Raw genomic sequence first — 13,768 nt, 5'->3', positions numbered from 1 at the left:
CTGGGTGGCTCAGTCAGTTGAGTGTCCGACTTCAGCTCAGGTCACGATCTTGCGGTCCGCGAGTTCGAGCCCCGCGTCGGGCTCTGGGCTGATGGCTCAGAGCCTGGAGCCTGCTTCCAATTCTGTGTCTCCCTCTCTCTCTGACCCTCCCCCGTTCATGCTGTGTCTCTCTCTGTCTCAAAAATAAATAAAACATTAAAAAAAATTTAAAAAAAAATAAAGAGGCAGACTATGGAAGAAAGGTGTGGTTGGAAGTTTTAGTCAAGTTTTTGGTACCACGATACAATGCATTGGATTTCCAGTCACTTTCTTAAGTGTTTTAAAATATTCACAGTTCCACTGAAACTTTAGGATGATTCAGAGAGAATTTATATAAACATATAAGCCACTCTCTAATAGATGCTTACTCATACTAAATAATTAGTGGTTGAATAGGAAAATAATGCTTACAATATGTTAACATAGTCCTAATTAAAATACAGAAAAATACATAATGTATTCATTTTAAAACAATGCATGAGAGGCACCTAGTAAAAGACAGAAAAATACATAGAGAGATACACATTAACTGCCTTCTTTACTCCTTGTTGTTCTTTACAAGTCATGACATGTTCAGGTTTCAGAACTAACAGTGGACATCATGTTAGTAACATTCTTGGCTTGTGGGTTGGTATCATTGTAAACCTGGAAAGACTCCCGCCCACAGGAAGTTTGAGTTTTTGTCTGGTTTCAGGACATTTATCAAATCAATGGACCAATCAGCACATATATTTCTCCTCTTACTTCCAGAATTAGTTTTTATAGTCTATCTTGACATCTACCTATATATACTTTGTTCCTGTATACATAGTGAAAATACTCTCCTTCTGGTCCATTTTCCTTACAGCTATTAAAACAGAATGAGAGTTTATCTTTCACTGGCTTATTTACTCTCTTTTGTTAAGATTTTATTTTTAAGTAATCTATAAACCTAACATGGGGCTCAAACTTACAACCCTGAGATCAAGACTTGCACATTCCATGGACGGAGACAGCCAGACGCCCCTTAAGGGTTGTTCAAAAAAGGTAAGAGGCCTAATAATAATGATCTTATGTCTTTGAAAAATTACATATTGATACATTTGGTATTTTTGAGGAATTAAGCTTTTATGACATATAATACTGATCAATATTATCTTCATCCCATTGATGGTACATTGTCATCCAGTGGAGAGAAAATGGAGTAATTTATTTTAATAGTTGTCTGTTGTCACACAGGAAAATATAAAATCTGTAGGAATTTTCTCATTCACAGCATGATCTTTGGTCAATTTTTCATCTCAACGTGGTGATCATATAGCATGTCTCCATACTCCATTTCTTAGGCCTGCTCCCAGTTAAAGCACTTACCGGTAGAGATGCAAATCTGCTCACAGTGAAAACAAAGTGTCACAATTAGAAAGCATATTTAACATCTCTTTAACTACATTATATGTATTAGAGGGGCACCGGGTGGCTCAGTCTGTTGAGCATCCAACTTTGTCTCAGGTCATGATCTCATGGTTTATGAGTTGGAGCCCTGCATTAGACTGTGCTGTCAGCTCAGAGCCTGGAGCCTGCTTCATATCCTCTGTTCCCCTCTCTCTTTCTGCCCCTCTCCCACTCATGCTGTCTCTCTCAAAAATGAGTAAACATTAAAAATATATATATCTTGCTTCACATTAGAAAACACAAAAGGATCCCTGATTTATTTCTTCCATATATGAACGCTCTCAGCCCTCCAAAGATGAATTCAAGCCTTTCCAAAGTAATGTAAATAATCAATAAGGCTGTGAAATTGCACTTTTTTCTTTCAAAATTTCCAAGATTTCCATACCCACAGCCTAAATATAATTTATGATAGTAACACAAACCCTTCTCTCAATCCAGAACTTTAAATTAATTTTCTATGTAAATGAACTAATGGAGCAGAAGAGCAGGGCGGAGAACAGATTTATTACTACCATTAAACAAAATCATAAATGGGGGTGCCTGGGTGGCTCAGTTGGTTCAGCGTCCGACTTCAGCTCAGGTCATGATCTCACAGTTCATGAGTTTGAGCCCCACATCGGGCTCTGTGCTGACAGCTCAGAGCCTGGATCCTGCTTCAGATTCTGTGTCTCCCTCTCTCTCTCTTCTCCTCCCCTCCTCATGCTCTGTCTCTCTCTGTCTCAAAAATAAATAAAAACATTAAAAAATTAAAAAAAAATCTAAATGGTCACTTTTTTTTTCTGTTATGTTTATTTTGTATTTAAAATACTATGTTATGTCAATAAAACTTACAGGAAAATGGAGTGCAGTTCCACAAACAGATGAGTCTGTAATTAATCTTAATGCTATAGACTTAATATCAAAATTGTCTGCAGTAAGGTCTTGGTGTACAGATGTCTCACTTCACTATATTTTTTTTAAAAGGCTGTGTCTGCCCAATACACACCAATGGATCTGGAGAACATTCTAGCTCCCAGCCTTCATTCCAGTGTCATTCCAACAAAAGCTCACTTCTGTAGATCATGGAAAACCCATATAGATGTTGTCACACCTGATATTGGAGATTACTGATATAACAGAATTGTTCCTATATTGTGAGACATCCTTAATAATAAAGTTTTAAAATAATGTAACTAACATTCCCTCATCCTGAATCTAAACCTATATCTTCATCTTATATTGTGTTCAAATGATCTTTAAGCACTACCTTTTACCTTGTGTAATAATAATCAGCATAACCCATAACAAATAAAATGCTCTGAATTATATAAAATGCTTTAGGACTAGAGATTTGGTCCATATTTGATCTTTTAAAATTGCTTAGGATCATTTAAACTTTATTGGATAAAATGTATTTACCTCTAGGCTAAAGCATTTTGAAGCGAATTTCAGCTTGAATGATATCTATAATAGAAACTCAGACAACGGCCCAAGGATATCTGTGCTAATGGTTAACTATGTACATAACAACACTGTTTAGCCGCTCTTTTCTCCTTATTGATTCTTTAAGTATTAGCAGTCTTAAGCAAAGACATTTTAAGCACCAAAGTTATAAGTTGTTAACAATTATGTACTGAAAAATGTAGCTTTTTGGCCTGCCTGTCTATGCTATCCATTCTTCAAAATCATATGGGGAGCAAAGAAGTTTCAAGGAGAGCAATGCAAACTTGGAGAACTTTACTGAGACATTTGTACTAAGAGTAGTCAGAAAGGGGGGAAAATTGTAGCATTTTTCTAAAGACACACCATCTTGAGTTGTGATCTTGTCAAATCTTCATAGCTGAGTAGGGTCAACAAAAAGCAAAATTTTATTGAAAAAATGTTTTTTGAATTAGTTTGCATTTTAAGTGTCATTTACAAATTGATATGTAATGTTTGCCTTTAGCCTATCAGACATCTTCTAATTACAAAGTTTCATAGTCTACATTCAAAAGAAATTTAAAATAGCCTTATTTATATTTTCTCCCCCTGTCCTTACTATTTCTTCCACCCTTTCCCTGATCACAAAAGAGAAAAGAGTAAGGCTGGATGAGTGGTCCTGGAAAGAGATGACACTGAAACTATCTAATGACCTATTTGGACAAGAACTGACCAATCAGAGGGTTTGCCATCTCTAAACAACATGCGGTGCCCATGAGTCCCAGTCTCAGGACAGTCACCCTCCTCTCAGGATAACCTTACTTTGCTAAAGCAAGAATTATATGTGATAGAAATTGTGGTGATCATTTCATAACATATACATACAACAAATCATTAAGCTGAAACTAATCTGATGTTACATGCCAATTATATCTCAGTAATAGTTAAAAAAGAATGAATGGTATGGTTTGTTCTCCATATTCACTTACACTTTAGTTAGAAAAGAAACAAAGATAGCACTTTTGTTATATTATTTTCTAGTTGTAGACATGTGATTAGCTACCTTTGATGATTAAAGAAAAATAAAAAAGAGAAAATCTTCCCATATCTTTGCTTGGCAAATCTAATGCATTTGTCTTAGCAAAGTTTCAGCTGATGTGAAAAGAGTAGATTGTTTAAACACGTGTCAGCTATCCCATGAAAAATCCTGCTCAAAATCACAAATGAAATATTGGCTTACATAATTGGAGAATATAGAAAACATTGCTCATATTATTCTTGAGAATGTGTGTGTGTGTGTGTGTGTGTGTGTGTGTGTATGTGTGTATTTGTAGTTACTTTGGCAAAATGGGTATATCTCCTGGTTCAGAAATCTGCAACCAAAATTTTGAAACCATTTCCTTAAAAGTATCTTGCCTGCCAAACTTTTATTTATTTTTTGTAAGTTTATTTATTTTTAAGAGAGGGAGAGAGACAGAGACAGCACAAGCAGGAAAGGGGCAGAGAGAAGGAGACAGAGGATTCAAAGCAGGTTCTACGTTGTTACCGTGGAGCCTGGTGCGGGATGTGAACTCCCTGTGAGATCAAGACCTGAGGGGTGCCTGGGTGGCGCAGTCGGTTAAGCGTCCGACTTCAGCCAGGTCACCATCTCACGGTCCATGAGTTCGAGCCCCGTGTCAGGCTCTGGGCTGATGGCTCAGAGCCTGAAGCCTGTTTCCGATTCTGTGTCTCCCTCTCTCTCTGCCCCTCCCCCGTTCATGCTCTGTCTCTCTCTGTCCCAAAAAAATAAATAAACGTTGAAAAAGAAATTAAAAAAAAAATACTTGAGCCAAAACCAAGAGTCAGACGTTTAACTGTCTAAGCCACCCAGCTATCCCACCAAATTTTTATTTGATTAGCCACTCAATATCATGATTCCTATTGTTCACGAACTCCAGAAACATCTTTGTGGTTACATTCTTTCCATTGACTCATCATACTCTTTATCATTCCTCAGTCCTCAAGTAGTTTTTTTCCCTAGTTCCCTGGTGCCATTTTCCAATGTTGCATGTGAATTTCAAAAGGCGATTTGAAAGTTTCAGAGCTTACCACCGGTATGGAAGACTAATATTGCTCACTCAGTTTAAGTCTCCCAAGCATCACTACTTCCTTCTTTCCTCTAGCCATGTATAATTACATATACTTTCTCAAATATATTAGGCTTATGTGAACTTTTGATTTTTCACATTTGCTATTTATGCTGTTGGAAATTTCCTTCCTGTCCTTATATCTGGGATCAGGGATCTTTGTCTATGCCCCATTAAATTCTGTGCTTCTAAACTTGACCTTACCCTACTTCTATAATCACATAGAAAAAGATTTATTTGTTTGTATCTTTCTAGCAGAAATGGAATTTCTGTATGGTTAATGCCCATTTCTGACATTCTAATACCCAACTGAAGCTTTAGCCTTGGGTAGGTGGTCAGTAAATATTCATTGAATATATGAATCAGTAAATGAATATACAAGATAAATAATGCTAGAAGGTAGTAAGAAAAGAAAAGATATAATCTGGGAATTTTCTATCCTATAAACAATTGTTTTCAAAATCCAAGACAAATTAAAATAAGATCATTTGCTACTCTTCAGTGTATTTTGGTTTTCAATCCATACTGTTTTGTGAATTGGCTTTTATGTTGCTTTGTTTTGTTTTTGTTTTTGTTTTTGTTTTTTGAGAGAGAGAGAAAGACAGAGACAGAGACAGAGAGAGGCAGACACAGAGGCAAAGGCAGTGAGAGAATCCCAAGCAGGCTCCACACATGGGGCCCAATGCAGGGCTCAATCATGACCTGAGCCAAAATCAAGTTGGGCACTTCACTGACTGAGCCAGCCATACACCCCTTGTGAGTTTATGTTGTATTCTAGTTTGAAAAATGCCCTAATACAAGCAACTATTTTCAGACAACCTTATAAGTACACAGAGAAGGCAGCAGTGGGGATGGTGTGATTTTAGAAATGCTAAAATCTTCCTCTGGGGGGAAAAAAAAACTTTCAGACAAATGTAATTATTTTTGAAATAATAATTGGACTTTATAATTCTGATTTTAAGGCTTACAACTTTAGCACATATGAGTGGTCTCTCTCGTCTGCTGTGTCTTTTCACTATGCCAGTGAAGTAAAGTGTGGTTAGTACAATAGAACCCAATTGGATTTCAGTTTATCATCAACTTATCTATTATCTTGTGCTACTGAACTGGTATCTTAATTTTTCTAAACAGTTATTTCATCTGACAAATATAATTTGTCAGCTGACAAATATACATTACAAATAAAATGTAATTTTATGGATGTAGGCAGCCTCAGTCCAAGGACCCTGGAGAGACTTCCCCCAGGACCAACAAAGAGGGCCTTAGGCTTCATGCAGGCTAGAAATCAAACACAAGCCAGAGAAAGTGAAAACAGAGTTTATTGAATAGGGTGAAAGACAGAGAATAGCAGATGAAGTGTCTTAGAGGCTTGGAAAGGAAAGAAGAATGAGTCCCTTCATTGTTTGGGGCCGTGGGTTTATATTGGAAAGAGATCAGGATGCCTGGGTGGCTCAGTGGGTTTGGCATCCAACTCTTGATTTTGGCTCAGGTCATGATCTCACAGTGCATGAGATCAAGCCCCTACCTCGTGCTCTGCACTGACAGTCTCCTTGGGATTCTCTCTCTCCCTCTCTCCCTGACCCTATCCTACTTGCACCCTCTCTCTCTCAAAATAAATAAACGAACACTTAAAAAAATAAATGAAAAGGTGGAGGGCATGTGTGTTTTCAGGAATTCCAGGGTAGGGTCCAATCAAAGATGAGCGTCAGGTGGAATAATAAGTATGTTCCATAAATTGCCATGGGTGGGGGTATTGATGTCAGTGTGAGCTGAAGCTGGTTCAAAGCTAATGTCTTGGAACATGTTTGGGATCCGGCTCTTAAATGTTATGAGGTGTCTGGGGCCTAGGACAAAACTCAGAGAATGATTAGTGTTTTTGCTTCCCCCCTGATGTGGGAACACAACTTGTTTGGCTTCTTCAGCAGCAAAATATGGGACACGAGTAAATGGAGTTTAGCCGAAAAACAGCAGAGATAAGGCCTTTCTGAAACGGAGTCCCTCCAGCTTCCCTATTTCTCTATGATATGAGAAGTAGTGTTGCACAGCACATAAGTAAATGACTTCTGGAACAAAATTGCCTAAATGCAAGTCTCAAGTAAAAAACCACTTACCTGCTCTCTGCCTCAGAGTTTCCATCTGTCTATAAAAGTATAATAGTAATAACAATACTATTAATAATAATCATGATAGAAATATATATCTTATAGGTCAACCCAGAAGAAGCCACCCAGGAGCAATGAACGTCTGTAAGGATATGCTACTTTGTAAGAGTCTCCTAATGTTTTGTGTTATCTCTATCTTGTTGTCAAGACTGTATATACATTTTCCTTTTGTGTTTGATAAAAACCTAGCACAGTGCTTCTCATACAGTAGAAGTCCTTAGACATTCTCATCATTGGTATTTATTAAACTCTTTTTTAAAGAGTTTATTTTTGAGAGAGAGACAGAGAGAGAGGAGAGAGAGAGGGAGAGAGAATCCCAAGCAGTCTCTGCACTGTCAGCATGGAGCCCAACACAGGGCTCCAAGTCAAATCATGAGATCACGACCCAAGCCGGAAGTCAGACGCTCAACTTACTGAGCCATCCAGGCGTCCCTAAACTCCTTTTTGCATATAAAACGTTTCAGCTTTGCTTCACAAAACTTTGGAACCTTTTCACTGCTTTTTCAAAAGGGAAATCAAAATATAGGTTTAAGTGGAAAGACAGTTTCTTGGGATTGTTTATAAATTCAATGTCCCAGATCATTAATCAAAGCTACATCATTTGGAGTATGCCTCATTTTTGCCATAAAGTAATTAATCCAAGAATCTTAATGTACAAGAAATTTAAATTAGCCCCTCTTCTTCTTTTCCCAGCCCAAAAAGAAAAAAAAAAAACTAAAGAAAGAAAAAGGTCATGAGGCTTGGAATACAAGGGATATTAACAGGCTGTTATCCTTTTCTCTATTCATACATTTGTTTGTGAACATGAAGTAAAGGGTATAAACCTGGGGAAAGAGATTCATTCTCAAAGTGTTTGAAACTGTCTCCCAGGTTGGCAATAGCCCTCACCTTGGGTTTATACTGAAGCTTGTCCCCAAAACAAAGGATATCAAACTCACACAGCCTCTAACAATTTTGGAGCTTCAGTCATTAGATTTCAGAAAACATATGCAAAATATTCTCCAAAAATCAATTATACAACAGAATAATAGTGATATTGAAATATTAATAAAGGTCCTGAGAGACTGTTCAGTTATTTTTGCTCCAAATATAGTAAATTTCTCCTCATGTATTATACATTGTCTAAATTTGTGTAATATAAATAATACATAGCTAAGTAATTTATTTATAAGAAATACACTTTTGTTCACCTTTTCTAGTTCCACCGAGCATTGTTATTCATAGTCCTCAAGTAAGCTGATCACCTATGTCAGCTGAGTATTGATCAATGTGCATAAAATGTGAAACCATTAAGATGACTCATCAACTTTTGATACATACTAAAAGGCATTAAAATGTTTAATTTAAAATAAAAGTAAATTTGCATGGATTTGTCTTCTTATTATTCAACCCAATGCATTTTTGTGGATATGTACTTTATTACTTTGAGTTTAGTACAATAGTGATATAGATAAAAATCTAATACTGAAAAATATATAACATAGTGCAACTTCTAAGTTCTCAGAGTAAATGATGTTCCTTATTTGATTTGGAGAAACGAGTTACTCAGAAATAGGATACAGTGTGTTGACAGAGACTTTCTGCAATGTTGAATCTCATGAGCCTCAAGTGATTGTTCCAGTAAGGACTCCAGACTTCATCAGATTAGCCAATGTTAACAATTTAGTGTATCTATAATGTACTAGTGTATGAAATAATCTGGAAGAGTCTTAGAGAGTATCATTCTGGTGAAATTCTTGCTTTTCGTTCACTCTCTGGTAGTTAAAAATAACAACATCCTGTGTCCATGTTCTCATCAGTCTGAATGCAATCAGATAAACTTGTTGATTTGAATATGATTTCACTCTCACATTGTTTGATATGGAGTAAGATCAGAAATAAATTGGCACTGTATTTATCATTTTATTCCCAGTCTTTAACAAAATGTTCATGGGGATTGGTATTTCAGTAGATGTGAGAAAATGGAAGAAATGTAAGTTAGTATTTTTTATTTCTCTTAAAATTAACTTAACAAATAGGCATCAGCATGTGTGTGGGCACACAAACACACACAAAAGTTTATTTTCTTCACTGTTTTTTCTTTTTTTTTTATTCATTTATTTTCTTTCTTTCCCTTTTATATTCTTTCCTTTTTTCCTTTCCTTTCCTCTTTTCTTTTCTTTTCTTTTCTTTTCTTTCCCCCTTTCCTTTCCTTTCCTTTCCTTTCCTTTCCTTTTCTTTTCCCCTTTCCTCTCCTTTCCTCTCCTTTCCTCTCCTTTCCTCTCCTTTTCTTTTCTTTTCTTTTCTTTTCTTTTCTTTGCTTTTCTTTTCCTTTCCTTTCCTTTCCTTTCCTTTCCTTTCCTTTCCTCTTCTCTTTTCTTGGTCTGCATAGGCACCGAATCAAGAAAATCATGATATGCTCCTGTGTTAAACCCCACTCTCTGAGTTCTTCATTTTATTTTTGCTGTATTGAGTTCCCTCCACCCAGAAACAGATACAGTTCATTACCACACAAAACCAATAGGGATTAATAACAATGACAATACTGTCAACAAATTGGCAACAATTTACATTTATTAAGCAGTTCTAAGAAGGCTATATACTTTTAAATTTTCATTAAATGGCACACACACATATTTAGGGAAGTTACTCTTATTGTCTACATTTTATAGAAGAAGAAACTAAGACACGGGGGGGGGGGGGGGGGGGGGGCCATACGGCACACCAAACTTAAAACAGCTACTAATACAAAACCAATGCTCAAAAATAAAAAACAGAACAACAAAATAAAACAAAAAATACTAAAAGAATCTGTTAATTACTGCATTTTATTAATTCTTTACTTCACTTTGACTGTAATTCCTAGAGGTCATGTTACAGATCGTATTTATCCTGAAAACCCCCAGTACTAAATGTTGTGAAAAGCTCAGAGTGGCTAATATTCTATTGCTAGTAGTCTGAGACACATATTTTTTTTTCTTCAACAATTATGCATTATCCCTGTGGGTTTTGCAATGGCCTTGTATGAATAATTCACAGTGATTAGTTGTGAAGAAGATTTTGGTACTCCAGTAGTAATCTGTTCTTTTGCTCGGTATTCAGTTTCATTACGGGCCTCTTGCCTACGTGGCAGTTGGCATTTCCTCCTTGGACCTGTAGGTGTCCCATTAACTAGTTAGTATTGTCAGTGAGCACCCTGTCTCTTCCTTTTGTTTGACCATCAAATTCCAAATTCCTAGTTGAAGAATGTTTCTAACAAGAGCTCAGAGTTGAGCAAACTAAGCTGAAATGTCTTGAATCTCACTGTGGGGTGGGGGGTGGGCAGGGAAAGTGGTGGCAAGAGATTACGGTGGCTAAGTTTTTCAATTTTCCAGGTTCCATTAACAGTGGAAACTGGATAGTTCTTTGATCGAGTTATCCCTCTGAAGACTGATTTTTCTAATGCAATTGTTGTTTGATTTGCACTGACAAATGTTTTCCAAGTTTCTTGAGCAAAGAATAAAACTCTAAGTGAAGAGGGATTGAAGGGCAGTCATTATAAGGAACTTGCAAAATCATCATCATATGACTTTCTCTTCCTGTTTACCCTCCTTGTACTTGTTACTCCCTCTCCCTTTCCCTACTCCCTCCTCTTCTTCCTTCTTATTCTCATCCTCTTTCTACTCCTCCTGCCCTTTCCATATTTATCTACACACACACACACACCACTATACCCATAAATAGATAACTGATGATGCTGATAGATAGATAGATAGATAGATGATAAATAATATATAAATTATTGGATGATAGGTAGGTAGAAAGAAAGAAAGACAAGTTAAATTGGGACATTCTGATGTTTCATTGTTTCTGTAGAGTCCTGCAAAGATCAGAATAATTCAGTAGATGCCATGTACTAACTCACGCATCCTAACACTAGGTGCTTGAATCGATATCTATGAAAAGCAGGCTAAAGATTTTAAAATTGCTTTTGCTAACAGGTAAAGTTGAAAAATTCACCAGAAAGTTGAAGAGATTGATAGTGAGAGTTTCTTTAGAAATACCGAAGTGCATTGTTGAGCCCTTTGTCCAGTTGGAGAACACAGACAGTGGTATTTGCTATATGCCAAGATAAAGTTTCAAGAAGGTAGACTAGCTAGCTCAGTGCGATGCAACAAAGCAAAGGCAGATAGACAGTATTGCACTAGGAAAAAGTTGCCCTTATGGATTATATGAGGACAAGCAACAAATATGTGACGGAATTTGTGGTGGAATAGTTTGGGAAGAAAAGAAAGAAATCCTATTCAAGACAGATTTATGATACGTTGTGACCTCATCAGAAAGTAGTTTGAAGTGGAGCATTTGATACAGAGCTGAAGATTTAAGGTATCAAGTAAGATGGTCTTCCCTGTTCCAAAGGGGCCACAGGCAAGAAATTGCCAGCACTGTGTGTGTGTGTGTGTGTGTGTGTGTGTGTGTGTAATAATACAAACTCCCCTTGAAAAAAAGCATGAATATTTGGTATTAGCCAAGCCCGATTACAACTGTAGCAGTCCAGTAAAAATGTTTGTCTCTTACTTCTTTCCCCTTTCCTCAACCCCTGCTCAAGAGTTATTTCAAACAGCACTAAGAGAGAGGAAGAGAAGGTGAACTGAGAAATAGAGAAGGGGAGGAGCCAACTTTGCTTTCATCCTAACTGTAGGTAGGCTGTTCCGGCTGAGGTCGACTCAAACTGCAAGATGGATAAGTACAAGGATAGACTTTGAATTGTTTATATTTCATTGGCTTGAAAATTGTATCTGGAAAAGAGATTTGTTTATATTTGAGAGTAATCAGAAAGTTCTGAACATGCCAGGGATGGGAGGATTAGGAGTGGATCCAAGTGGGCTAATGTCAGTAAGCCCTCTTACTCGACTGTAGACACACCCATAGGCACCAAGTGGTCTATTTCTTATTCCACTTTCTTGAGGCATTGGCAACGACTAGAACACCCCAACCGCCAGACCAGAAGGGCCCTGATAGCAATGGACTGTTTAGAAAACCACTCCCTGCATGTTCCCTTCCTGGCCTATGATCATTGGCTAAACACATACCATCCTCCACCTATAATCATATACACTCTGCCTGCTCTCTTGCATTTAGTCGCCCCCCAACTTCTCTCTCTAAAATGCTAGGTGTCCATCTTGCTGGGGAGACGTCTGTTGTAAAGGCTCGATTGAACCTGAATCTCCCCTGGCTGCCAGAACCCGAATTCAATTTCTCCTTTCTCTTTTCCAAACTGTCTTGTGTTATTGGCCTCTCTTGTGATGACTTTATCTGAGTTTGTTGGGCACAAGTTTTGACAAACCCAACCAGGAGCTGTGCTTTCAATTTGTCCAGCCCTTTTGGGAGTCCCTGGGGTGGAGCAGTTGCCCAAGGCAGCACAGCAGGACTTACCCCTTCATTTCCTGCATTTCCTATGATAGATGGTTGGATAACATTAAGAAGGAAGAAGATGATCAACAAGGGAAATAAAGCAGTCATACGAAAGAGCAAAAACTCACTTCCTGTTTGATCTTACAGAGCAGAGTTATTCAATCATGTAATCACGATTATTATGTGCCATTCACTGGGCTAAATGCTTTACATTCCTTATCATCGCTAAACTCATTACAATCTAAAATTAAGTGGTAGACTCTGCATTACCTGAGAATTAAGATAACAAATGTGGAAGAAAATCGACCAGAACACCATTAGCGTCAGTCTGTTTGGCAAATGCTGGACGTGAAAAGTCTCTGAAGGAGAGCTCAGACTTCAGGAACAAGAGGCAATATGCTGCTTCAGCAAGAAGACTTCTGTTAATGCTCATCTAGTTCCAAGAATGGGGACAGAAGAATTTTTCTTGAACGCTAGTAGCCACTATTTGGGCAGTGTGTATCAATAATGGTGAGAAGAGTAGGAGCGTAAATGCGCAAGGCCTGTTGGGGAGGAATCGCTACAAGGCACAAGGTCTTGTGAAGGTGAAGACCAGAGGAAAATGCTCAAGTCCTTCAGTAGCTCTTGCACATAGTTTTCATATCAGTAAAACTTTAGCAATTATTCCTCATCATGGGAAAGATTGCTTTGGATTCTTGAGTTTAATTTTTAGATATATGGGCCCCAAGTAGAGAAAAAGACAATTTTTTTCTAAAGGCAAATATCTTTTTGTCCTTGGCATATTTTTCAAGTCATGTTCGTTTTACTCGGATGGCAGGAGGTCTGAAGGTTAAAGGTGTTGTTTTTATGTTGTTTAACACAAAAGTAAACCTCAGAAATTCTGTTTTTTATGGGTTGTGATTTGGATACTATGGTAGAAGTGTTAAAGATATATTCCTGGCATTATAATCTCTAGTGTTTCAACCACATTCCTTAAGCCATTAACAAACAAAGAAGCAAAAGATGTCTTGAGTGGAATTTAAAAAGAAATTAGCCAGAAAAGAAGACATATTCACTTAAACAAAGATAAGGAAGGGAGGGAGGGAGGGAAGGAAAGAAGGAAGGAAGGAAGGAAGGAAAGAAAGAAGGAAAGAAGGAAAGGGAAGGGAAGGGAAAGGAAAGGAAGGAGGAAGGAAAGAGGGAGGGAGGGAAGGAGGGAAGGAAGGGAAGAAGGAAGGGAGACAGAGTGCAACACTTATC

Source organism: Prionailurus viverrinus, chromosome B1 (genome assembly GCF_022837055.1).
Source record: "Prionailurus viverrinus isolate Anna chromosome B1, UM_Priviv_1.0, whole genome shotgun sequence".
NCBI lineage: Eukaryota > Metazoa > Chordata > Mammalia > Carnivora > Felidae > Prionailurus > Prionailurus viverrinus.
The sequence above is the reverse complement of the archived record's forward strand: the minus strand, read 5'-3'. Positions refer to the sequence as shown.